Source organism: Eutrigla gurnardus (assembly GCF_963514095.1).
Source record: "Eutrigla gurnardus genome assembly, chromosome: 11".
Classification (NCBI taxonomy): domain Eukaryota; kingdom Metazoa; phylum Chordata; class Actinopteri; order Perciformes; family Triglidae; genus Eutrigla; species Eutrigla gurnardus.
The window spans coordinates 23,035,362-23,062,392 of record NC_139925.1 but is presented as its reverse complement, the minus strand read 5'-3'; the positions used below and the strand labels follow the sequence as shown (position 1 = coordinate 23,062,392).

The following is a 27,031-nucleotide window of genomic DNA, read 5'->3' as shown; positions in this document are numbered from 1 at the left end:
ACGTTGGTTGACGTTGATTAAACATTTTTTAAAGACCTGAGGTAGCACCGGCCTGATGTTTGGAGGTGAGATCAGAGAATCCTGCGCCTGTTCCATTTAGGAGTAGGACCCTGGTTTTGTGCATGCTGGGTCGCTGGATTGACTGTGACTTGTTTAATAGAATGAGATTTGAACACACCTGATTAACCAGCTATGACACGCCAAAAAAGCTGCTGTGAAAAGGGCATGTTTTTCTATGGTTGCAGTTTTAAACAGCTTGGAACACATGGTTAACATTGTAAATTCAAGCAAAGCAAAGAAACTGTTGTTCCTCGTAGAAGTCCCTCAAAAGTCCCAGAATGCAGTGGAAATAGAGCTTTCGAGCATCCTCACTGACTCTCCAGAGGTTTCAGACTCTTATTGACTTCCTCTAGTTGACTTCCGCTCAGAAGATTCCTGTTGCTCAGATGGATATCTGTGACGTGGAGCCCAGCGCGTCATTTCCAAAGCAAAGCATTGTGGGGTTTTTGCAGCTGAATGCACGGCCGCTCCGTATATTGTTGCCTGACTGTCATCACCACTGCGCTTGAACCACAAACTAGCGGCGTGGAAACACATGAAGCACATAGCTTGGGGTCAGGTGCCTTGCTCAAGGGCGTCACGGTGATCGTCTTTGAGGCGGGGGTTGGGATTACTCATTCACTTTCTCCCCGTCGTATCTCCGAACTCGCCTTCTTTTGCGTTATTAGTCATAGTGGGTACAGCTGCACCTCCCGGTCTGGTCACATGATTCAGAGCTCACGTTGACGGCAGGACTGGATTTATTTGCACAACAATGCCGCCGTCTTCCACGCACGCTGTGTGTGTGTGTGGGTCGGCATGTAGGTGTGTGAGGCCTCGTCCTAACCGTCGCCTGCTCACCACTTCAACACTTTGAACAGACGGTGGAGTTGTTTTCACATCTGAGAGGCTCGTGGGAAGCGTCTCTCCTACGGACTTTTGTTTTGTCTCTCCAGCCTCCCACATTTCCCCAGCGAGCTGTTTCTTCTGTGCACCAGTTTCACCAACGCCTCTTGTCTCTCTCACCGCTGCTCAAACCAGTCAGAAGCTCACCCATTTATATGTTTCTATCCCCCCACCTGTAGTGAAACTGAATCAAAAGGAGAACTGCTTTGAAAGTACTTGAAAGAAGTCTATACTACGAATTGTCAATATCTGAATTTATGACAAATCTTTTTTTAATGTTAAAATCAAATTCTCCTCCCATTGTTTTTTTTTTTACCCATTTCATAATTTAGCTCCATTTTTTTAACTTCTCTCTCTTTTTATTTTCAGTTTGTATTTAATTCTAAAATATTGGTAATACAAAAAATAGAGGAAGATTAATTATAATATAATCACGTAGGCACTAGGCTGTCAGCATCATTATTTAAGGTATTAAATGCACATTACTGCAATTTATTACCTGATTAAGATCCTAGTTAATGATCTCATATTCTACCTCTGTTTTTATGGATTGAAATGCAGAAATAAATATTTTGCTAAAATGCTCTTACTTGTGAAAAATTTGTATTTCTTTCTGTTGGGCTTCTTTTTTATTCTTCCCTCCTTCAACTTAAAAAAATATCAGCAGCAGAGAATATTTCAGCTGTATCGCTCTCTCATAGTCTCAGCTTCCTCTTGACTCTTTTGAAAAGCACACGGCCCCTGAAGGCATCAAAGCTCTGCGTCGACGTCTCCTCCTTTAGTCTCTGACTAATTCGGAGAGTAAAAGTCGGCGGGTGAAGCTGCTCTTGATATTTTTAGGTGACACAGTCATGCTGGATAATGTCATGATTTTTTTTTACCGGGCGAAATAAATCGCCGTGGCGACCGTCTCCAGGGACCACCGCTCACGTCCCACAGAGACAAACCCGGGCTCTGCTGTCTGGGGAAAAATTGTCCACTTCGGTCCTGATTTGACTTTGTCTTTATTGCTTCAGTGGGACTCTAGAAAATTGTAGTTGCCCAGGTGCTTGTCAAGGCCCCTGGATGTTCCCACCCTGCAAAGTTAACCGATCATTTGAAGCTTGACTTGCAGTGTGGTCTGTTTGCTCGAGGGTGTTTTTTAATAAATAAAAGGAGCAGTAATAGTGAAACTCTGAATCAGAATGATGCTTTAAAGGTGACATATAAACTGTTGTTGTGGGCGGGGCGGGGTTAAACGTTGTCAGGCGGTTCCTTTCTTTTAACGTTCACTTGTCAAACAAACACATTTAGTGTCTTCATGTGTATATTATAATATAATATTCATGTGATTCCACTCTGACATTTGCATCCCACGTTGTGATTAAACAAAGTTCAACAATATGAGCATTGTTACCCATAAGAATCACAAGGAAAGTGACGTGACATTTATTTGTGCCGAATTTGTTTTTCAAAATGTGCGTCAGTTTCAAAAATACGCTGCGATCCCTTTTCAGTGCTAATTGGTGTCACGCTTGTTTTCTTCTTATAAATAAATAAATCCGTAAGTCATACTGAAACCGTGATGCTTTGGAGTGATAATATTACCAGAGCATCGGGGGAAATTTGCCTTGTGAGATGTTCGTTTCTCTGACAACCCACTCAAGTTTCGACTGGAAAAAAAAAATCTTTTAACCTTTTCGGCAACAACAAATGCTCTTTAAAGAAAAAAAAAGAAGAAGATGAAAAAAGAGTGAAACGAGGTGAATATTATAATCAGGCTGCTGTGTGAAACAGTGTAACTCAGCAGCGTCATGCAGTCGTCTGAACAGTTTGACTCACTTTTTTACTACTTTTTCACATTCACATTTTTCACATATATGTCATACTGTCTGTGATGAGATGAGCACTTTCTAAATGACACTAACAATATTTCACGTTATTCACAATATTTATTTTTTGCTGCTGATGCACTTGTGATTCATTAGTGGAAATGTAATTTGTGATTGTGAATGTTTGTGTGTGTCTTTCAAATGCAGCTTCACATTCCAATTGTTAACATTCAATTTAGGAACATTTTCAAAGAGCTTATTTTTTTTAATCTTTGATCTTTTTCTGATGAAATATTTTTAAAAATGCAGATATGAAACATTTGACTCTGCTGCTGAGATATTGTTGCTGGTTGGTGAAATATTTTATTATAAAATTAGATATTAAATATTTGACTCTGCTGCTGAGATATTGTTGCTGGTTGGTGAAATATTTTATTATAAAATTAGATATTAAATATTTGACTCTGCTGCTGAGACATGTTGCTGGTTGGTGAAATATTTTATTATAAAATTAGATATTAAATATTTGACTCTGCTGCTGAGATATTATTGCTGGTTGGTGAAATATTTTATTATAAAATCATATATTAAATATTTGACTCTGCTGCTGAGACATGTTGCTGGTTGGTGAAATATTTTATTATAAAATCAGATATTAAATATTTGACTCTGCTGCTGAGACATGTTGCTGGTTGGTGAAATGGTGAATATGAAGATCAGATATTTAATATCTAGTATATCTCTGCAGCAGAGATGTAGTATGTGTTTTTCGGTGATCATTGAGGTGAGCTTAAATGTCAGCCTGTGTGTGTTCAGTGATGTTGGAGACAAGATGAGTAAATATAAACATGTTTATGGTTTCAGTCCGGCAGCATACGCGTGCTCAGCGTCCGTGGGCGGCGGCATCATCACCTCAATAACTGGCTCTGTGGGATTATGTATTGATCTATATTTCAGACTGCATATTATATTATAGTGTGCACTGTGCTGCATATCTGTGTGTTTACTTCTGTTTGTACTTATTCATCATGTGTTTGGGTGTCTCTTATAACATATATTATTACACATATTACAGCTGTGTGTGTGTGTGTGTGTGTGTGTGTGTGTGTGTGTGTGAACACATTGTATACATACGTGTGTGTGTTATTTCAGACTCTGTGTGTGTGTGTGTGTGTGTGTGTGTGTGTGTATTGGTGTGTGTGTGTGTGTGTGTGTGAACACATTGTATACATACGTGTGTGTGTTATTTCAGACTCTGTGTGTGTATGTGTGTGTGTGTGTGTGTGTGTGTGTGAAAACACATTGTATTCGTATGTGTGTGTTATCTCGGACTGTGTGTGTGTGTGTGTGTGTGGACACATTGTATGTGTGTGTTATTTACATTTACATTTAGGTCATTTAGCAGACGCTTTTGTCCAAAGCGACTTACAATAAGTACATTTGTCAAAAGAAAGAAACAAAGAAACCACAACATATCATTGCTGATAAAGTAAGAGCTAAGAAATAGAACAAGTGTTAGGTCCTCATCTGAGTAAAGTAGTAGCTGTTCAGCAAGGATACCTTAAGAACAACAGTGCTATGATCAAAGTGCTATAGGTAAGAACATAGAAGTGCTATTTTTTATTTTTTTGGGGGTGAGTCTATTCTGACTCAGTGTGTGTGTGTGTGTGTGGGTGTGTGTTAGTGTGTGTGTGGACACATTGTTTGTGTGTGTTATTCTGTCTTGGTGTGTGTGTGTGTGTACAAACAGTGTTTGTGTGCATTTATGGGAGCAGTGTGTTCATGTTAATGTGTGACTGTGGTTCTATGTGTGTTTACTTCTACAGCTGTGTTTTGTTTGTGTGTATTCAGAGCTGCATCTATTAATCGATTAGTTGTCAATGATTAACTTCTCCCCTGTGTTTAACAGACTATAATTGATCAAGAAAATGATATAATTATGTGTATAGGAAAACATTTCTGTCAGTGTGTGTGTCTGTGTGTGTGTGTGTGTGTGTGTGTGTGTGTGTGTGTGTGTGTGTGTGTGTGTGTGTGTGTGTGTGTGTGTGTGTTTATGTATATGTGTGCAGTGAGATGGTTCCACAAGACGATTTAAAAAACAAACATGATTGAGGAGAGAAACTGAATGCTTCATAATGATGACAGCTGACAAACCACCAGTGTGGTGTCAATATGCAGCACAGAAAACAATAAATAAACACCTTTAATAACCCAGAGAGTTGTTTAACCATAACTTCCTTCTTGCTGATGGACCTTCAGACTTCACTGCTCTAAACATATCATATATGGTTTGTGCTCTCTTAAAGCCAAGTATGTGAAGACCTGAAGTGGTCCTCCCTTTGACAAAATATGGAAATGACGCGTTGTTATTATACAAATAAGGAAATATTTAATGTTATGTTTTACGTGGCTTGTAGAATGTGTGTGCATATGTTTATGCAGCATTATTTTAATAAGGGTCAATGATATAACAATAATGATAACAATGTTATTACGTGCATGTGGGTCTCTAAGTGTGTGTGTGTGTGTTTGTGTGTGTGTGTGGGTGTCTGTGTGTGTGTGTGTGTTACTGAGTAGAGAAGCAAACACATACTTAAAGGTTTGTGTTCTCAGGTCCATTTGATTTCTGGACATTCCTGTTTGGGTTATTAATTAAACATAAATAATAATTATTTTTGCCAGACACAAAACAATCTACATTGAAACTGACACAGCTTTATTTTGAGGCGAACAAAATGATGTGCACATGATGCTGTGGAATAAAATGTATAATAATAATAATACAATTATTATTATAATTATTATTATTATTATTATTATATGAGAACAAAGTATTGTATCAGACGCAGGGTCACTGAATGTTTTGATGACAATGACAACAATCATATCGTATAATAACAATAAAAATTTTTTATAAAGTACCTTTTTTTAAAACAAAGTTACAAAGTGCGTCACATGGTTTAAACAAGATTGAAACTTTTAGAATAAAAATGTGGTCCAAAACTAACCAGTGTACTTAAATAAAATACATTTAAAAATAAATGTGAATTTGAAAAGATAAAACATGTTCTAAAATATGTTTGTGAAAACACTGAGACATGTAATGTCTTTGACAATCAGACATTAGCAACCATCATCACAACACATTGATTTCTCATCACCTTGTTAACGTACTTTATGATGTTTGTTATGCACGTGTCCAGTATTTGTCCCCAAAAGTCACGTGCTAACGTGTGTGTGTGTGTGAGTGTGTGTGTGTGTGTCTACTTTGCATTTGCATGACGTGTGAAGAGCTTGTTCCTTCTTCTCGCTGCTCATTGTCTCTGCTGACATTTACACATTCAAATGAGAACACATGACATGATTGCATGCTTTATTTAAGACAATCGCATACACAAGCTGTTTCATTTATACATATACTGTGCATAAGTGTGTGTGTGTGTGTGTAACAATAATCACACAGCCTCATAAACCTACTGTGATCCAATGGCACCGACACCACTGCAGCAGCGCGATGTTAACCTCTCATTATGGACCCTAATATTCCACCCAGCTACAACAATAACCTGATGAACAAACATGTTAAATCATAACAGAACAGACGAGTTAGTCTTCATCACATCACTTCATTCAGCTGGGAAGTCGTCAGCTGTGTGTGCTGATAGAACCTGTCAGGGTTTCACTGATGTACTACATATGACGTAACATTAACAAGTGTCCAGTGGTGGTGATTGTGGTGGGGGGGTTGAGTGTCTGATAGTGTTACAGCTGTGAATGTAGCACTGTAGTGTGTGTGTGCAGTTTATTTGCAGTGAATATGTTCCTGTCTTGTTGTCAGCCAGCTGATAATGATGGAATTTAAATACCTACTGAACAGTAGGTACTTACTGAATAATGTCAGGACAGCTGAGTCATTTGCCATTTTCCGAAAAAGGCTCAAGACTCACCTGTTCAGACTTCACCTCGACTAGCATGACCCCCCCCCCCCCCCCCAAAAAAAAAAAAACACCCTTACCTATAGCACTCTGATCGTAGCACTGTTGCTCTTGAACTACTAGTTTACTCAGATGAGGACCTAACACTTGTTCTACTTTTAGCTCTTACTTTATCGGCAATGATTCGTTGTGGTTTCCTTGTTTCCTTCTTTTGACAAATGTACTTATTGTAAGTCGCTTTGGACAAAAGCGTCTGCTAAATGACCTAAATGTAAATATTTGTAAAAAGTTGTATCAATGCATCCCTATGTAGAGGCTTCATATTCTGGTGCATATACATCTTCTGTCATTTATCTTTCCATTCCCGCAAAAATATACAGAAAAAATGGGAATTTTGGGGGAATATTAACGAATGGTGATTGATGGTGATTAATCCATGTTCTGTTGACGTTATGTAAACAACTTTTCAGGAACTAAGAGATGCAGCTTTGTTTTTAGCTTTTACCAACGAGGATATGATGCTCATTGTCCTGGAGACTCTTTTCAAGTGACGACACGTTTCACATCTGCTACAGAAATGACACATTTTTCTGTTTTGGAGACTTTTTGTATTTCTGTAATTCTGTAAAACAACGCACATTTTAAAGTTTTCACTACATGCCTGTCTGTGGCCAGGAGTGATACATATATGATTGTCACGCATAGCCCACACAAAACACAACATTAAATATTTCCTTATTTGATGTAATAACAAAGCGTCATTTCCATATTTTGTCAAAGGGAGGGGTGACCACTTCAGCTCTTCTGTACATACTTGGCTTTAATAAGAGCAGATGACTATATATAATATGTTTAGGTATAGAGCAGTGAAGTCTGAAGGTCCTCTAACACGAAGAAAGTGATGGTTAAACAACTCTCTGGGTTATTAAAGACAGGATTTGTCTTTTATTTTGGCTTATCGACATTTCTATCCGCCAATGCATAAAACCTGGACCTGATCATGGACATAATAATAAAAGTAGTAAATATATAAAAAATAAATATACAGTATATATGTGTGTGTGTGTGTGTGTGTGTGTGTGTGTGTGTGTTGTTGGTTTATCTGCTCATAAGGCTCTCGTTGCTAGTGCCATTGTATTTGTGGCAGATGATTCTTTATCAGTTCATCTTGTTTGACTTTTCCCTATATAAACATCACATGTAATTGTTCTTTGTATACACTGTTGTACAGCTACAGACTGTGTCTCCACCTCTTTACCACTATTTTGAGAGTAATTCAAAACGCACAATGAAACACAATGAATATAGTTAAAGATGAATTTGACTGATAGCATTTTTTTTTGTTGTATTCACATTTTCTATAAAATGAATGAAAATACAACAAAGTACACCTTGAACATTTACACTACAATTAGCTAAAACTGACTACATCTCTTAATTTGTTCATTAGCCAAAAATTAACCTTTGTTATAAATATTTTATATCAGGTATTAAGGTGATTTCAGTTGTGTGTACAGCTGATTGTCCAGAAATCTGGGATGTGACATTTTATGAGCAGCATTTAATGTGCTACTGGTTTGTCTTTTAGATTGTTGACATACAGGACAAGGTTCTAAAGTGACTCTGATGATGACGGTGGAGAAGCAGCAACCTGCCAGAGTCTGGCAGTCCTAAAATGTTGGTTTTGTTGCCTAAACCTAACGTTTGCTTATGCTAATTGCTCATCACTAGCATACACGTATCCCAGCCTTGCATGTTCAAAACTGTATTGTATCACTATAACAGACCTAAACAGTGCTTACTTACCATAACAACAGTCAGCCTATCAACTGAGCATTAGTGCAAGCGTAATGTAGCATTAGTGCTAGTGTAATGTAGCATTAGTGCTACTGTAATGTAGCATTAGTGCTAGCTTAATGTAGCATTAGTGCTAGCGTAATGTAGACCAAGTAGGTAAATGAACACTGATTCACCAGATTTTGTAATGTTGAGAGAGAGAGAGAGGCCTGTGCTGTGTTGTAATGCTATACTGGTTATGGAAAACGAGGGGTGTAATTACTATTTAATTGTTGTTTCAGAAACTTGAATTATTATAAATACTATACTGCTGTACTTTTGATCTGTTTCTTGGAAGTTAGCTATGAAGTCAGTAAATCCCTGAAGCATCTTAAGTTGAGGCGACTGTGGCTCAGTTGGTAGAGCGGGTTGGCCAATGTTCGGAGGGTCGGCGGTTCGATCCCCGTCCCCGCCCTTGTCACTGTGTCATGGTCGTTGTGTCCTTGGGCAAGACACTTCACCCAGCTTGCCTCGTGTGAATGTGTATGACTGCTGTATGTTTGAGGTGGGGGTCGGAGGGGCCGTAGGCGCTGAATGGCAGCCATGCTTCCGTCAGTCTGCCCCAGGGCAGCTGTGGCTACTACCGTAGTTTACTACCACCGGTATGACTGTGTGTGAATGAATGGAACCCGGAACCCTGTCAGAGCGCTTTGAGTATCTTGAAAAGCGCCATATAAATCCAATCCATTAAGTTAAAATATGTTGATAAAGAACGTGAGTGAGCTATCAGGACAGAAAGATGCTGTAATATTTTTGTCTGCCGTGTTGATGTTACTGTGTGTTGGAGTCCAAAGTTTAGTGGCGATAATAGTCGAACTTATGTGGCTTTGTTTGCAACAGTGTTGAACCCTAGAGATTCCAGCATGATTAGTATTAGTTTATTTAAAAGGGGACAGTGCAATTTCATAAAACACATGGTTACACATGGTTAAAAAAGCCAGAATTAGCCAATCTGTAGTCCCCTGGCCATGATGTAAAAAAGGCAATGATCAATCTGTTACTGTAGATGTTGTGACCTGTACAGGAATATACCTAAATGTAAGCATGCGTCAGTGGGCCACATACTGAGAAATGAAACACATTGATTCTGGATTTTCCCTGTGCTCCGCCGCATCAGCGACTCACTGATATTAAACCTCTCACTTCCTTTTTGAAGCCGCTCTGTTTACCAGCCAACATGCTATTTTTACTGGAGGCCTCTCCGCTATCTCACAGCCTCAATTAACTGTAGAAAAGAATGTGTCTCGTCTGGAACAGCAAACGCTTGCTACATTTTTTTGTGGATGGTTAGGACTTTCTGTTAGTTGCCTCTGATCTGTGTGGCTCCTACTTTTACCTACATCTTCCCAAATGCAATATTGTCTAATGTTGTATATGTCACAACTTACATGAGAAATAATAACTTTGACTATCTGTCGACGAACACGTTCTCACTCCCAACTTGGCTTCAGATTATGGCTATGGTGTGTCGCGGACGGTGTGTCAGTTTATATGCATACAGTGTTTTCATCTGTTTTTAGGGTTGCTTGGTTAGGAAGTGGACTGCTGGGAGAATAGCTTGAATTTAGAAAGAGAACACAGGGGGGCAATTTCCACGAGTAGCCCAAGCACCTCGTTAAAGATGCAGAAAGATAGCGCTTATAATAATAACCATCAGAAGAGCAATAGGGTCTTCGATTCAATTGAAGCAGTAATAGTGGTTGTGGTAATGATTGTAGTCACTGTCAGTGATCATGAGTTTTTCAAGTACATACAGTCAATAAAGGAGGGATTTAGTTTGAATTCACTTTTAAGACAAAAGGAGTAATAACAGCAGCTGTTTGATTTAATGAGCTTTGCCCCAGTGTAAAAATATATGATGTGGGTTGAAACTGTAGAGAGGAAGAAGAGATTCATTCACAGACCTGATTTTAAAAAGTTTCAGAGACTTTGTTTCCAGCATTCTGGTGACTTTTAAAGAATGAAAATAACATAAGAGCACTGCAGCAGCATTTTTATGTTAAATACTTAAGATTGTATCAAGTTTATCGAGTTAATTCAGCGACACAGCAGACTTGACTTCCTGCCTCCTTCCTTTCATTTCTGTGAGCAACAGGAATTGTTATTGTATTGCTGTAAACAGTAGACCTTTAGAGTCGTGGGACTCATACAAGCTTTACAGTGACAGAAACGGGGTGTGATCACCAAAATGCAAAAATAAGGGTGTGAAGAGTCGTCATAAATCTTGAGCAATACGAGAGGGTAGTGACTCCGGGTGGAAACCGGTAAAACTAGAGAAGTTTGACAAGTGTGAAAATGTATTCTAATAAAAATAATAACTTTATTTGTGCAGCACCTTTAAAAACTGAATTGACAGAAGAAGAACAGCAGCAAACACAAAGCAAGATTAAAACACTTGAACACTGATAAAAACAGCACAATAGATGAAACAAAATCAATATAATAATCACAAAGAAAAAGAATAAAATTATATCACTTTATATAATATTAATATCAACTATGTCATTGAAAATAACCATAATTCGTTTTTCCACTTTTGCAAATGTTTCGAGATACATTACAGTGTATTTTCACCTTTTTAACGGACCATCATGCTGAGTCACCCTGCTCATGCTGAGTCACCCTGCAGACGTTCTCCACATTTACGTTGGTTCCACGAGTCACAGTTGAGGTCTCTGCAGCCGTTCTGTCCTCGCGGGACGAACAGAGTCGTTTGGGGTGAAGGTTAACTGAGGATAACGTTAAGATTCTCCGTGTGTGCTGATGCCGACAGCAACCTGCAGGCACAGCGTTGTTTACTCACCTGTCTGTCTGTCTGTCCACGGGGACATGAACAAGAAACGCCAAAGACGGAGGAGGAGAATGACAAACTTGAAATTCAAGCCCCGTCTATGACTTGTTTTCACAGGTACAACATGTACAGTAACAGGTGTGTTACATAAAACATCAAACATGCAAAAGAAAGACAACAAGCTCAAATAGAATGAGACAGGTTCATCTAAATCATGGGCAATGTAACTTTTATTATCATTGGCAATATTGTTTTTCCATTTGAGTCATTCTACAAAATGTGTCTTACATTTATGCTTTATGAATATATTAATACTAAGTTATATAATAATTAATTACTACAGCAGGTGGCACTAAGAACTAATTAGCATGTTAATGAATTCTTAATTTGCTGTCTGAGGTGTGTTTCAGCCCGTTCTGAAACGAGATGTAGTCATCCAGCGTCTTTCAGTGGTTTCAGTCCACGTGTGCCAGGAGGCATCGCCGTGTTTCACACAGAAACAGTCCCGTTTACTGGGAACGTCAGGTTGGAGGACCGTGTGAGGAGCTGCAGTTCTGCACCGAAAACTGCTGTTTCTCAATAAGACACAAACCAGTCATGAGTCTGCTAAAAGCAGTATGATATCATAATGTAAACATGATAAATAAAAAAAGAATCAATTTGTAACATTTCAGTGGACTCATCAGGTCTGTGTGTGTGTGTGTGTGTGTGTGTGTGTGTGTGTGTGTGTGTGTGTGTGTGTGTGTGTGTGTGTGTGTGTGTGTGTGTGTGTGTGTGTGTGTGTGTGTGTGTGTGTGTGTGTGTGTGTGTGTGATTTTGCCATCCAATCACACAAAAAATGTGATTCTTGGAGAAATCTCCTTTGTCCAAAGTTTGAGAAATCAAAACCAGAGCCTGACTTCTTCTATGGTGTTTCTCGCATTTTGGAAGGATTCCTTATCATTTTATTATTTTTAGGCAGTGATTTTTTTTCCAAATTTAGCACCAAATCTGCCTAATAAATGTTATCAACCCCAAAATGGCTGCAAGAACGTATGAAACATAACAGAACATGATGATTGAAGTATATGATGACCATCCTTTTTGATGTTTTATTTTAACTAATTCATTTCTGACTACAATAACTCAACACACACTGCTGAACTGCATCTCCAATGAATATTCGTGTTCCCAGCTTTCACTTCTATGTGGCGTGTACTGTTGAGCTGGTATCTCCCCATTCAGACCCCTCCCTAAAAAAGACAAGAACAGGTCTATGTGGGTCTCTAAGGTTTAAAGTGTAAATAACTTGTTAAAATGGGTCATTTTGCTTCTTTTGCAGGGCGAGGGTGCAGGATCGAGGAACGTCCGTCCATCCGAACACCTGATGGGAAACCACTTCAGCGCCGGTAGGACTTTACACACACTGGCAGCCTGATCACTTCCTTGTTGATGTTGTAAAACATGTTCATAGCTTCCATGTCGCTGGCAGCAACAACAGTGGCCAGCAAAAAGCTCAACTTCTGTTTTTGTGGTTTGTTGAGGAGAAATATCGAAGGTCAGGATCATTTCAACCGTCCCGACAAGTGTGACTAAATATGGAAAACCTGTATCATAAAAATCAACAAGACATCAATCAGAGTGGTTCTCTGTCTATGTGCCTTTGAGCAATGCACCAAACATGTAAAATACAATAAGGTTAAAACAAGCTCACTGTTAGAAAGCCATTTGGGTCTATATAAATAAAATAAAATAAATTGAAATAAGACAGTGTAACTGTTCAAAGTGCAAGACAACCGACCCCCTTTTCTGATGGTCCGACTGTTCCTTCTGTCTTGCCTCTTCCATCACCTAGCAACCAGCAGCTGTTGACAAGAACGAGCGTAGAGGAGGTTACTAAGGTTATCTGATTAAAATGGAGCCAGAGATCATATTTTTTATTTCTATTATGACGGAGGATATGTATAGTATGTATGTTTATATATTCTGCTGCATCTCCCGCTGCTGATCCGCTCGTAGATGCCATGTTGATTAAAATCCAAGCGTCACCGCCACGCAATGCATCTTGGGATAAGGTGGGCTAAGGATCCACAAGTTGGATCCTCTGAATCAGAAAAAGAAGGCCAAATTTCTGGGCTGCATCTTTGAAATGGGATGGCCTTGTCTCTCTCAGCCGCGGGGAGGCATTCGGTCTTCAAATGCAGCCTCTGAAGGATGCGGCCGCTGAACACAGCTGTAGTTTAATTGCTCATTTTAAACCAGTACTAATCTAAATCGTTGTGGACAAAAGCCGCTAGGTTGCTCAGCACTTTGAAAATAATGGATTTCAATTGGAAGTGTTGTTTGGGGTTTAGGTTTAGGAACCGTCATGAATGCATCTTGTGGTTGAATTGAATTAGAATCAATAAATCTGTAGCCAAACTATGAAAAAGGAAACATTTAATCTTTATCTTAAAAGTATGGAAATGCAGGTCTATTTTAAGAGGCCTGTTACACGAAGTCTGCAGAAGATGTACTCGTATAAACTGGAGGTGCATCATGGGGGCAGACTTCTCATTACCATACTCACACCTTCCACGCCCTCGCTCACCCACCGCTCAGTCCTCTCTCTAATGCCGGCTGACTGATGCTGAGTGCAGCTGCAGCCGCTCACATTCATTTACTAAAGTGGAGTCCATCCATTCATCACACAGCGCTAATGATCAATAATATAAGTGTCATGGCGTCAACGCCAGAAGCTCGTAGGTTACTCTCTCTCTCTCTCTTTGTGTGTGTGTGTGTGTGTGTGACAACGGAGCCGATGCCAACAACTATAAAGCAGCTTATAACAGCAGCTGACTCAGCATTCAGAAAATGAACCTGCATTAAAAAAACAAAAAAGCAGAAGGTTCTATATTCATTATCTTGGGCCTCGTTCAGACCGCCGGCTGCAGATGGAGGACAACAGACAGACGGCCGAATTAACTTGCTGCTCCTACTTTCACTTTCTGCTGCTTCCCCAAGTGCCACAGTGTACACCAGCCTCCTCCAGCCTCCTCCAGCCTCCTCAAGCCTCCTCTGTCCTCCTCCATCCTCCTCCAGCCTCCTCTGTCCTCCTCCATCCTCCTCCAGCCTCCTCTGTCCTCCTCCGTCCTCCTCCAGCCTCCTCCATCCTCCTCAATCCTCCTCCTCCTCTGTCCTCCTCAAGCCTCCTCCGTCCTCCTCCAGCCTCCTCCAGCCTCCTCAAGCCTCCTCTGTCCTCCTCCGTCCTCCTCCAGCCTCCTCCATCCTCCTCAATCCTCCTCCTCCTCCGTCCTCCTCCAGCCTCCTCCATCCTCCTCAATCCTCCTCCTCCTCCGTCCTCCTCCATCCTCCTCAAGCCTCCTCTGTCCTCCTCCGTCCTCCTCCAGCCTCCTCTGTCCTCCTCCGTCCTCCTCCAGCCTCCTCTGTCCTCCTCCGTCCTCCTCTGTCCTCCTCCAGCCTCCTCTGTCCTCCTCCGTCCTCCTCCAGCCTCATCCATCCTCCTCAATCCTCCTCCTCCTCCAGCCTCATCCATCCTCCTCAATCCTCCTCCTCCTCCAGCCTCCTCCATCCTCCTCAATCCTCCTCCTCCTCCGTCCTCCTCCAGCCTCCTCAAGCCTCCTCTGTCCTCCTCCATCCTCCTCCAGCCTCCTCTGTCCTCCTCCAACCTCCTCAAGCCTCATCTGTCCTCCTCCGTCCTCCTCCAGACTCCTCTGTCCAGCCTCCTCCAGCCTCCTCTGTCCTCCTCCAGCCTCCTCTGTCCTCCTCCGTCCATCTCCAGCCTCCTCTGTCCATCCTCCTCCAGCCTCCTCTGTCCAGCCTCCTCCAGCCTCCTCTGTCCTCCTCCAGCCTCCTCTGTCCAGCCTCCTCCAGCCTCATCTGTCCTCCTCCAGCCTCCTCTGTCCTCCTCCAGCCTCCTCTGTCCAGCCTCCTCCAGCCTCCTCCAGCCTCCTCTGTCCAGCCTCCTCCAGCCTCCTCTGTCCTCCTCCAGCCTCCTCTGTCCAGCCTCCTCCAGCCTCATCTGTCCTCCTCCAGCCTCCTCCATCCTCCTCAATCCTCCTCCTCCTCCGTCCTCCTCCATCCTCCTCCAGCCTCCTCTGTCCAGCCTCCTCCAGCCTCCTTTGTCCAGCCTCCTTTGTCCTCCTCCAGCCTCCTCCGTCCTCCTCCAGCCTCCTCTGTCCAGCGTCCTCCTTTAATCTCTGCAATTTTCTGAAAGTGTTTTTTATTGTTATTTTTTAATGTATGACTTAATTATTTCCTAAATTTTTTGAGTTTATCCTCATCTTTCTTGGCTAAATTTGCTACTTAATTCTCAGAGAAAATATTTTTTTCACATACATTTTGATTTTTGACTCTATAATCTTGCAAATTTGTGAGTTTTTTCTTTTAATGTTGCATAAAGTTATGGCAAATTTGTGAAATGTCACCCTCCCCCATTTTTAAAAATAATGTCTACTACAATGGCCCTCATATGCCAGCGTAGAGCCTGGAAATGAATTACGAATGGAGCAGTTAGGCTTTCAGTGTGAACACAGCCTGGGAAGTTGAAATGTTTGGAGAACAAAGGGAGAACCTCATCATATGACTGCCATTATTGCCTCGACTGGAGTTCAGTGTTTTCACAGTATCTCCAGATCTGACCAGTCACGACATGTTCACACCTTCGTCACACTTATTTAAATGGGAACAAGCTGCTTGTGTGTTTTGTCTGTCAGTGTGTTGGAACACAACCTGTCCAATTTAAGAGGATTATCAGAACATCTTGTCTCACTGCAGGCATGTAAACAAAACCACCGAACATGATCAATACAGCAGTGGAAAGTAACCAAGTTCTGTATTTAAGTACTACTTAAAGGTACTGCTGGTATTGCTTAACCTGAGAATTTCTATTTCTTGCTACTTTACTTTATATCACTCCAGAATATTTCATGAATTTAGTTAATTCCTTTGCAGTTTTGGATGGATAATACAATATATAATTAATCAATGTATACATTCTGATTTATTAAATTGAATGAAGATAATATTTTACTCATCTCTTGATGATATTCACAAGCTACCCAGCATTTTAGATCATAGACAGGACAAGGTGAAACCTAGTAGCCTAAATGGCTGTGTGGTCAATGTGCTTAATAGCAGATCACATGACATGTTTGTTTTTTATTAAAATGCTTTTGTTAAACACCACAGAAAAATTAAAACTATCTCACTTTGATGGTGACTTCTCCAGCTGTGCGTTTCACATTAAAACAGTGCAGCGAGTGATGTCCGTGTGTCCGTGTGTCCGTGTCGAGTCTTGAATGCGACACTCCACTCCAGGGTTTCTGCCATGTGTATTTTACAGCATCGGCTCCAAAAGTCTGGTTTCTTTGACGAGTGCGAGGGCTCCATACGGTAAACGTCCTCAGCCCTGGCATGGTTAGACGAGGTGTGCTTCGGCACGCTACAGTTACTCATGCATGAGGCTTCTCATCATCGCTCAGCGCTCCACTCAGATGGTTGTTCTCTATTGGCGACTCTGAGACACCGCTTCTTGGAAACTACATAAAGCCATGTGGCGCCGTATTACGATGTGATGACGTACAAGAGGTCATCGTGCTTCGGCCTGTGTGAGTAGTGTGAGTGCAGGCCGGCGGGGGGCTGGGGAGGAGGGGGCAATCGTACAGATCAACTGGTGCAGTGCACCCATGTTTATGGAGACCTGTCACGACACCATATATACACATATTCTTAAAATGTAAATAGGAGGATAAAAGTATCTAAAATGGTGATTCAACTGAGATGCAACATGTTTATTAGTGAGCATTAGACCTGCTGGTAGGCAGACTCAGTTTGTTTCCTTCAGTCAGAACCTTTGCTACCAGTCTTCATGCTAAGCTAAGCTAAGCGGCTGCTGGTTACATGTTTTTCTCATGCAGACAAGAGAGTGGTGTTGAAGCAGACATGTTTAGGATCCTCCTTTGGTGACGGAGCTGCCTTCTTTTATGAACTGTGTGAGGAATGAAATATGTGTGAAATCCAAATGAATAACAACTTTGACTGATGGAAGGCAGGAATACCCTGCTGTGATTTGTATACTTTACATTGGGAAAAAATCAAAGATGGGAAAAAAGTTTTGGAAGTTTCAGTGGACGTAATTTAATTATAATCATTTTTCAGTGTGAGTGCGTGCGACTTTCCGTGTTTACTGAGTGGAAACTGAAAGCTGTGTTTCCAGTCGTCTCACACACACACACACACACACACACACACACACACACACACACACACACACACACACACACACACACACACACACACACACACACACACACACCAAGCACAAAAGCAGCAAATGTAAATGTTCTCTCTTGAGCAAAAGAACCTCTAATCCTTGACTTGTTTAGACAGCTGTGTGTGTGTGTGTGTGTGTGTGTGTATGTGTGTAGGTGTGTGTGTGTGTGTGTGTAGGTGTGTGTGTGCCTGTGTGTGTGCGCCATTGTGGTCGGCCATTTTATCTCCACATCCATCTCCCCGTCAGGAAATGAGCTCCTTCTCCCGTGAAATGTAAAAGAAAGAGCAGATTAAATGAGAGTCAGCGGAGAGCAAATGACTCTGAAGACATTTGTTTTGTCCTGCTTACTTTGTCCACCTCCAACCACACGTCTTTGGCACATTTTAATTGTTCTTGGTAGGAAAAGCAGACCTGTTATGAACATAAAGTTATAAAGTATATCCTTAAACTCAAGCAGCTAAATGGAATTCAGCTGTGATTTGTTGGAGCGAAAAACCTTCACCTACATTATTTCTAGGTCCATTTTAGATAAACTAACTATCTAACAGATCTCACAATTGCAGTCCCAGATGAAAAGAAGTCCAGCCAGTCTTTAATCCAAAAAAGATGTTTATTAGCCAATACAGGATCCAAACATCATGGGTTACCCCGGGGTAAAGACCAGCCGAGAGCTGTGTGCCCTCGATTTATATGCTGTTGGTCCCAGGATTCCCACACCCATGTCAGGTTGTCAATCTCATCCTTTCTTCAAATCAGGATCCCATTTTCCCCAAAAAAACAATGACTGTCATATTTCCCCGCCCATAATCTGGAGCTCTTGGGAGCAGGTGGGGGGGGGTTTAGCTCAGGAGGTAGAGCGTTGGACTGGCAACCGGAAGATTGCCGGTTCGATTCGCGGCTCCTCCTAGCTGAGTGCCTGGTGTCCCTGAGCAAGACACCTCACCCTAATTGACGAGCTGGCTGTCACCCTGCGTGGTTGACTCCGCCGTCGGTGTGTGAATGTGTGAGTGAATGGGTGAATGACAGTTATTCCTCTAAAGCGCTTTTATATAAATGAAATAAATAAATGAGGCCATTTACCGTTTAGCTCTTCCAGCTATCACACCTGGCAGTCCCAGCTGACCTCTTCAAGGTTATTATGACATAATGGTGTATTCAGTTTCTTTTGAACATATATTTTGAACTTATGAACCCAGGCCTTCACAACACAGCCTGACATGGTGACCTAGATATCCTTCGGCTGCAAAAATTATTAACCCCTTAGCCACTACAGATTAAATTTAATATTGGCATTTATTACTTTGACATATCAAAATGTCTTATGTTTAAAGAAAAAGCCCATGAAATGAAATATGATTTATTGCTGTGCCTAACAGGGACCAGGAGAAGAAAACTTTAATGATGTTTATAAAAGATAAACCAATTTTGGGGATTAAGATCCAGAGTCCTAATACTTCTGAAGATGAAAACATTGATTTTCATCAATACATTTAAATTTTGAGCCTCTTGATCTACAGCGACGGAGCCCTGATGCCATCTGGAGAAAAAAATATATATATGAGGCCACGTTTTACTACATTGAACGCTCGAGATACAACTCGTGGGAACAAATTAACTAAAATGTGGGAACAATATATATATATATATTATATATATATATATATATATATATATATATATTATATATATATATATAATTTTATTTAAATTATTATAATTTTTCCCCCCTCCGGATGGCCTCTCCAGGGCTCCGTATAGCAGATTTCAGCAGGTGTAGGAAGTCATAGTGCCATGTTTTAAAGGACGAAATCAGAAAGACCAGTGAAATAAATTGTTTTGTACATCCAAGCAGTAAAGCAGAAAAGTGAGCCAAAGCTGAAGTGCCTTAAACGTGCATTCCCTCTACTGGCCATCAGGGGGCGTCTCCTTTGGTTCCAAAATATAAGTCTATGAGAGAATGGTCCTACTTCTCACTTGATTTATTATCTCAGTAAACATTGTAAACATGAGTTTATGGTCTCAATCTCTAGTTTCAAGTCTTCTTCAATCCAGTATGATGTTCATTTAGTACATTATGGTCCATTTAGAGTCCAACAGACCAGAAAGCAGGGGAATGCTTTAGGGGCGGGGCTACTTGCTGATTGACAGGTCGCTACCACGCTACCAGTTAGTTACTAAGATGACTTTAACACTTAGCTGTAAAGTTGACCTTGAATTATGAAGCTTACTTTGTTAACATCTTTACACCAGAATCCAGATGGATCCAGATTCAGTAACGTTGCCACCCTGTCGCTTGTGTTCTTCAGATCCACCCGTCGCTCCTCCACAGTCCAAATATGGTCACTTCCTTCACTGGTTGCAAAAATTCCAAGATGCCAACGGCCGAAATGCAGAACTGGAGGCTTCAAAACTGTAGTCCACAAACCAACGGGTGGCCTCACCATGACTATGTCCACTCCAAGCCACAAGTAAGTATTGTATTAAGATGAGACACAAGATAAGAGGTTCACACACACACACACACACGCACACACACACACACACACACACACACACACACACACACACACACACACACACACGCGCACACACACACACGCACCAAGAATACACAAGAATACAAGCAACACATGGAATGAAAATAATTGACTTAATATAAGAGGATCTATAACAGACTTAAATTAGTAAGTAACAGTAAGATTTAATAAATAAATAACTATAAATAAGTTGAATACCTCTGTTGAGATTGCACATATGAAAATAAAGATGAGAGAGAGATTATTTAATTTAGCTTCAGCCTGGTGTGCCTGATAAAGTGGCCCCTCCACCCTGACAGTAACAGTTAAATAGATGATGACCTTGACCTCTGACCTCAAGCCGATACATACAGTCGCTGTTAAGTAGTGATGCAGGTCTCACTTCATCACCAGAGACGACAAGACAAGCGTGGAGTCATCCATCAAACTGGTTCTTCTCCTTTAATCTCCGATAATGAATCGACTCCCTGATTAAGTGGAGAATTTGCACCGAGTGTCAGCGTGTCGTATCCTCCACGCTAATGCTGCTATTTGTCACGCTGTAATAACCAAACCTTGTGACTTAAAACTTTAAACATAACATTTTAAACAACAATGAATTGTCTTAATGACTTTAATTGACTGAGTAAGTAAATGCTTTATGCACCTGTAATGTCTCCGCTTAATATATTCATTATTTATTTTATCCACCTATATTAGTGTCTACGCTCACTGTGTGCTCTGATTTGAGTCATCAAAGTTTCATCTTGAGAAATACCAAAATTCAAAATGCGACCTCATGTGTGTAACAATTCAAACTGATAATGAGACAGAATATTGCTGAACCTTCTGTACATTAAATAAACTGACTGCATGAAGGCAGCTGGAGTCAGAGATGCAACTTTTTTTTCTCAAATAAATGACGACTCAGTTTTTAATGCTGCCCTGAGAGCTAAATGCAGATCCACTTTGTCAGGCTGGAAGGAATCATCTATCAGACTGATTCATGTGGTCAATTAGTCATCAGGGTTATACGTCTTTGTCCTGAGTGAAAAAGATCCATTTTATTCTTGACTATGCAGCCTAAACAGTCACACAGTGACTTTGAAGAGAAGATGACTGTGGATGGAGGTGTTCCTCCAGCCCGTTCTCCACCACAGGGCGTCAAATGCCGTCGCTTTGGCCCACCCCTCGCCGCCTGACACTGACGTCCGAGCCGCCGCGTAGACACTCGATCTGCTACAAGGTTTACCACGAAACCTCACTCTCAATTACGTTTGTTTCTCCCAGAGCAAACGGTTTGATACAGTTTGAAACACTCGGTTAATCAGCAAAACAAATCGTGCAAAACGTGAGGTTTATTAATGAACATCGTGGTTTGGCTTTAAATTTACTGTGAAATTGAAACCGCAGAAGAACGCACCGACAGCACTCTCCTGGTGGAAGCCAGACATACAATGTTTTCCTCGAAACGTGATTCACAACGCAGTTTGGTTCAGTGGAAACGTCATTTTGAGTAGACCAAGCCACCGTGCTTTCGTGCTTTTTTCCAATTCCAAATGCAACTGAGTGGTTTTGTTGTTGGTTGAATTCACATTTTAAAATCATAGGTTTTTGTGGTGGAGCGTTGTTGTTTACACGGTGTGACCAGTTGGTTTCTCTGCGGACCAGTTTGAGCTTTTGGGCCTTTAAATGAGTGAGAAGTCAGTGGTGTCATTTTACGTATTGATCTCTTTAATATGCGTTTCACACATAAATGTCTAACACTTGTGCTGAGACTCTCCGCGGGGCCGTAGCGTCTCCTGACAGCTCGCCGTGAGTCGGAAACTAAGTGGCGCTCCACTTAAAAAGGGCAGCGGACTACTTCATCTCCTCAGCTCTTAACAGGATGATGAACAGCGACGCTGAAGCCGAGAAGTCTCAAAGCACCGGGCCGCTGTAATGGCTCCGGTGTGAAGGTTATAAATGGAAGACGTTCATTCATCTTTTTTTGTCCTGAAGGTCTTTAAAGCTAAAGACATTCATCCTTTAGCAGAAGAACCTGTCTCCTAGAAGACAACTACACATTGTGTATTTACAGATGGTTTTAATTACCTGCTCTACAGTTTATTTAAAACTGTAACATATTTACAGGGCACAAAACAGCGGGACGTAAAATAACAATATACAACATTCTGAGACCAAACTAGTGGAAAAAGATCAGCTCAAAGTGTGAAGAGTAAATGTCTGTAAACACAAAGTGTCGTGGCAGCTTGTGAAATAGAGACAGAAAGCAGTCTGCTGGTTACATGTTCAGTGTCTTTCAGCACTACAAAGTTAATTAGGATCATTTTAGCTGGAGACACAAACATGAAATACATCCACATGACTCAGCAACATCCAGACCTGGCCAGTGCGTAGTATTAAATACTTAGAAATACTCACAAAGTGTAAAGTGTGTCAAACTTCCTTAACCCAACTAATAGGTCCGGTGTCTGAGTGACACAAAATAAAAAGGAGTGTCGCTCTGCACAAAACCAATATATGAAATGATACGTTGTGTGTGTTATGTTATATTTACTACCGTGTGACTGTGTTTGAGTTTGTTTGCACATACGAGGAATTTGACTTAATGATGCACAACAATTAAAAAAGTGCAATTAAAAAGGAAATATCAAAAATAAACAATACACAAGAACATCCTAAAAATATATGATATAAGTCATTGAAGTGTCTGCTCTCCGATGTGCAGGAATTTGAATGTTTGTCCTGAGAAGATGAGGCCGACTGCAGCCGGGATGAAACTCTTCTTGTGGCAGTGGTTTTGGTCTTATAGACCTCAGCTTCCTGCCAGAGGGAAGTGACTCAAACAGTTTGTGCCCGGGGTGAGAGGGGGCGGCCACGATCCTTCCTGCCCGCCTCGGAGCTCCCGGATCCTCAGGGTCCTGGAGGGGACCTGTACTTACAGTTTTCTATATGTAAAATGAACAATCATTTTGCTTTCGCTGCGAATGCCTTTTTATGCTGACGATGTTCTCGTCTGAACATGTGTATTTCTGAGGTGGCAATAATGACTCACCGACAGCCTGTTTTCTGCCCACACGTAACACGTTATCGGAGTCCTGCTGTGTTTTTATTGGATGCGTTGTTGTGAGAACGGTTGACATTCACCTGCAGACATCCGTCGCTGTCCACGATGTGCTCAGTTTGGCCGATGGCATGAAGGGATAGCATTTTTATATTATTATATAATAATAATATAATAATTCGATATTTCAGCATACCGTTGGGGCCTCTTTCTGAAATTGTCACCGCAGCGTTACCATGGCAGCCAGGTTGTTGTCCCCCCCCCCCCTCCTGCACTCAGTGCCCGACCCACAGTGACGTAGCAGCAACACTCCTCCATCAATCAGAATACTGAAAAAAATCTATTTTCTCCATGTTTTTATCAATCAAGTATTGTATAGATTAGTGTGAATAAAGCCCTCTGTAAAACCTTCAGAATAGAGAGAAGAATCAAACGGGGAAGTTTGGTGGATATAAGAGCTGCTGAAGTGGAGACTTCTGTTGGAGAAAAAACTAATTTAGAAAAACGGCCTTTAACGATGTTAGAAGATCATAAGGGTAAATAAATAAATGAACTAATAGATTTATTTTTATTCGACTTCCCCAGTTGATTTGTGACAATCATTTTTGATGTTTAAATATGGAAATCAGGCATTTGAGGCAAATGGTAACTTTTGGTGATTTTGGGACAAATCTACAGATGCAAATATACAAAGTAGTAAACTAACCACCTATAAATGTTAGTTTACTTTAGTTAGTAATACATTTTGGAGTATGAAATAAGTCATGTTATGGAAGCCAAAAATCTCAAAACTGACCAGTGCTTAAACATTTTTATTTTTGCCCAAAGTTTCTCTCCTTAAAATGATGCATTAACACATAAATAAATAAAACCGCATAGAAATTAATAATACGATCATGAAGATCATGTCTGGATCGTGACTTAGCGTGTATTTTGAATCCAATGCACAGCGACATTTCCTTTGTTTCCTTCGACGCTGCCTCGTAGAGTGAGTGTGTGTGTGTGTGTGTGTGTGTGTGTGTGTGTGTGTGTGTGTGTGTGTGTGTGTGTGTGTGTGTGTGTGTGTGTGTGTGTGTGTGTGTGTGAAGGAAAGCAGGAAGCTGCAAAGATGTTGAACATTGTACACAGATGTTTATCCAATGTGTCGTAGTTGCATTTTGTCGAGACTTATATTATGTTGGTGTTGAAGACCGTTTTTTAACTGTACTTGTTTGCTGATATTTATAATACAATCTTTTAATCATACCACTCTTATCATAATTATGTGTAAAGAAAGGCATCAAAGAGAAGGTAATGCCTTGATTGTTTCTTCATTTTATTTTTAATGTCAGGAAAAAAGCAGAAGCCAGACGGCAGCATGTGTGATATAAATATGAAATAACTAAGCTGTACTATAAAGCACAGCTGGGGGGGTTTAGCTCAGGAGGTAGAGCGGGTTGGCTGGCAACCGCAAGATTGCCGGTTCGCAGATTGCTCTGGTTCGCTGTCGCCCTGCGTGGTTGACTCCGCCGTCAGTGTGTGAATGGGTGAATGTCAGTCATTACTGTAAAGTGCTTTGGAGAAAAGTGCTATATAAATGAGGACCATTTACCATTTTACCATTTTGCAGCTAATATATTGTGTGTGTATATACATATATATATATATATATATATATATATATATATATCGATATATATATATATACTAGAATACCATCTGAGAACTTCAATCATTGGTAGAAAAATGCCCAATAGTTACCAGAAAGGAAGCGGTGGAAACCCGTAACATGCTCCAGATTGTAATACATCTGCTTTCATGACTAACGCATCAGTAATTGCTTAATATGCTGTCATGAGTCGTGTTCACCCTGTTTCTAACACCAACATTTGTCTTAAATGTGATATTAGAGGATATTAATAATCCCCGATCACGACACCTGCAGACAATCCGAAGAACCTTTAATATCGTATTTTTAGGAGTCGAAATGTGTGCAAAAAGCATGTTTTTATTTGTGGCCAATAAAAGCTGATAGTTTACAGCGTGGATCAGTTGCTGTTCCAGCCTGTTGTGTTTTATTTGCTCACAGTAGACTCATAAAGCACTTAATGATGCCCTTTACTACCTGAGCACCATGGCAGTGCCACCGGTCGCCTTTCTGGTTACTGATGTATTTAACTTTATTTTCTCACATTTACATTCATCCTTTTTTTTTCATGTCGTTTTTGTCTTATTTTTTTTATATTTTTTTTGTGCTCTCTCCCAGTGTCACAACAATGTTTTTCTCTCTCATTCCAGTTGAGATGTTGCTGAGTCAGTTTGGGGTCATGACATCATCATCATGAGATGGGGCAGCTGGTGAGCCCGACCACAGGCAGCGACAGAAGAGGTGGTGCTGTGTATCGCGGTTTCCTGTTCTATTGGTTCTTGGCAACAGAAAAATAGTGCTGTGGATTTGCCCCAGGGAATAATTTGCTGAAATGTTGAAAGGATGAACATGATTCGGGAGTTTTGAAATGACAGTAAGTACGATTTTATTTTCTCCTCACATTGCACCAAATGACCATAAAGCGGCTGCAGGACGTTGATAGTGTTGTTAATTGTCCAGGTGCAGAACTTCTTTGGGTTTCCAAACGCTTCCCGGCTTGTGGGCTGTTTTTGGAGGAAAGCTCCACACCCAGTGAAGTCATGCTGATGAAATCCCAGCTGGTGGTGAACGCAAACAAATAACACACAACTAACATAAATAACTTTATTTATATATCATGAAGTGACACGCTGAGAAAACCAGCTGAAAAGGTTGGATTTGAATAGCTTGAGTGATTTACAGGCACCCACAGACTTTCAGTGAAAGGGACAAAGATAAGTTCCATCTAAGATACTCCATCACCTTTATTTCATATGTTCTGTAATGTTTTTAGTGATTACCACTAAAGATATGTCTGTGTTTTTATTGGTGGCTGTGTGCTTTCAGCTCCTGGCCGCTTTATACTTTATGACATTGAAAAAACAAGGATGTCAGATTTATAACTGGGTTTATGCTGAATAAGGAAACCATGTTGACAATGAACCATGAAATTGATGCTGCTGAGCCTTCAGTATCAATATATCAATCCATAGTATAAGATATCAATATCACTCATAATATCCATAAAATATGGGTACCAGGTTTATTGCCAAACAGAAAATAAAATCCTCTGTTTGACCATATTGTTATTATTATTAATAATAAGCCAAAACAATAAATGAAATGGACTCTGTTTACATAAATGTATTATATAATATGTATAATGCCATCATCTTCTATTGGTGGAGAATGTTCTGGAATCATGTCAGCTAAAATGTTGGCGAATATATATATATATATATATATATATATATATATATATATATATATATATATATATATATATATATATATATATATATATATATATATATATATATCAATTATATGACGTATCAATATCATATTCATCGACTCAAAACAGTGAAGAAAATGTGCTTACATGTGTTTTCCTTAAACAGAACCTCGTTTCTATCAAGTGTATCAAGTACAAGCAAGTACTAAACACCAGTAAGGAATGAATGAAGTCGTTGTCCTGTGGATAATGCACCTTGCCTGTATCCTAATAACCAGATCAATAAATCAATCAATCAATCAAATCCAGCTCTTGTTCATCAAGTGCATATTGTGAATACTATGTTTGTGTCACATACAGAACTCACATCAATGATCAATTTGCTGAGTCATTATTGCATAATTTAGGGATTAAAATATACACCAGTGCATAACCAGGGTACTTGTATAGACTGGTATATTTTGTTGACAAATTACATTCAAATAACAAGAATACTCAAATTAATAATAATAGTAATAATAATAATAATAATAATC

The 27,031-nt window shown here is 40.4% G+C and overlaps 1 long non-coding RNA gene across 6 annotated transcripts in view; it reads left to right on the top strand.

Annotated features, from left to right (window-relative positions):
• Positions 1 to 26,506, top strand: part of LOC311020772 — a 72,423-nt gene extending 45,917 nt beyond the window's left edge. For all 6 annotated transcript variants that reach the window (XR_014597926.1, XR_014597927.1, XR_014597928.1 and 3 more), the window contains 4 exons: positions 12,640 to 12,706; positions 19,878 to 20,039; positions 25,432 to 25,655; positions 25,742 to 26,506. This is a non-coding gene — a long non-coding RNA (uncharacterized lncRNA). The remainder of the gene's footprint in view (positions 1 to 12,639; positions 12,707 to 19,877; positions 20,040 to 25,431; positions 25,656 to 25,741) is intronic.
• Positions 26,507 to 27,031: the final 525 nt, after the last annotated feature.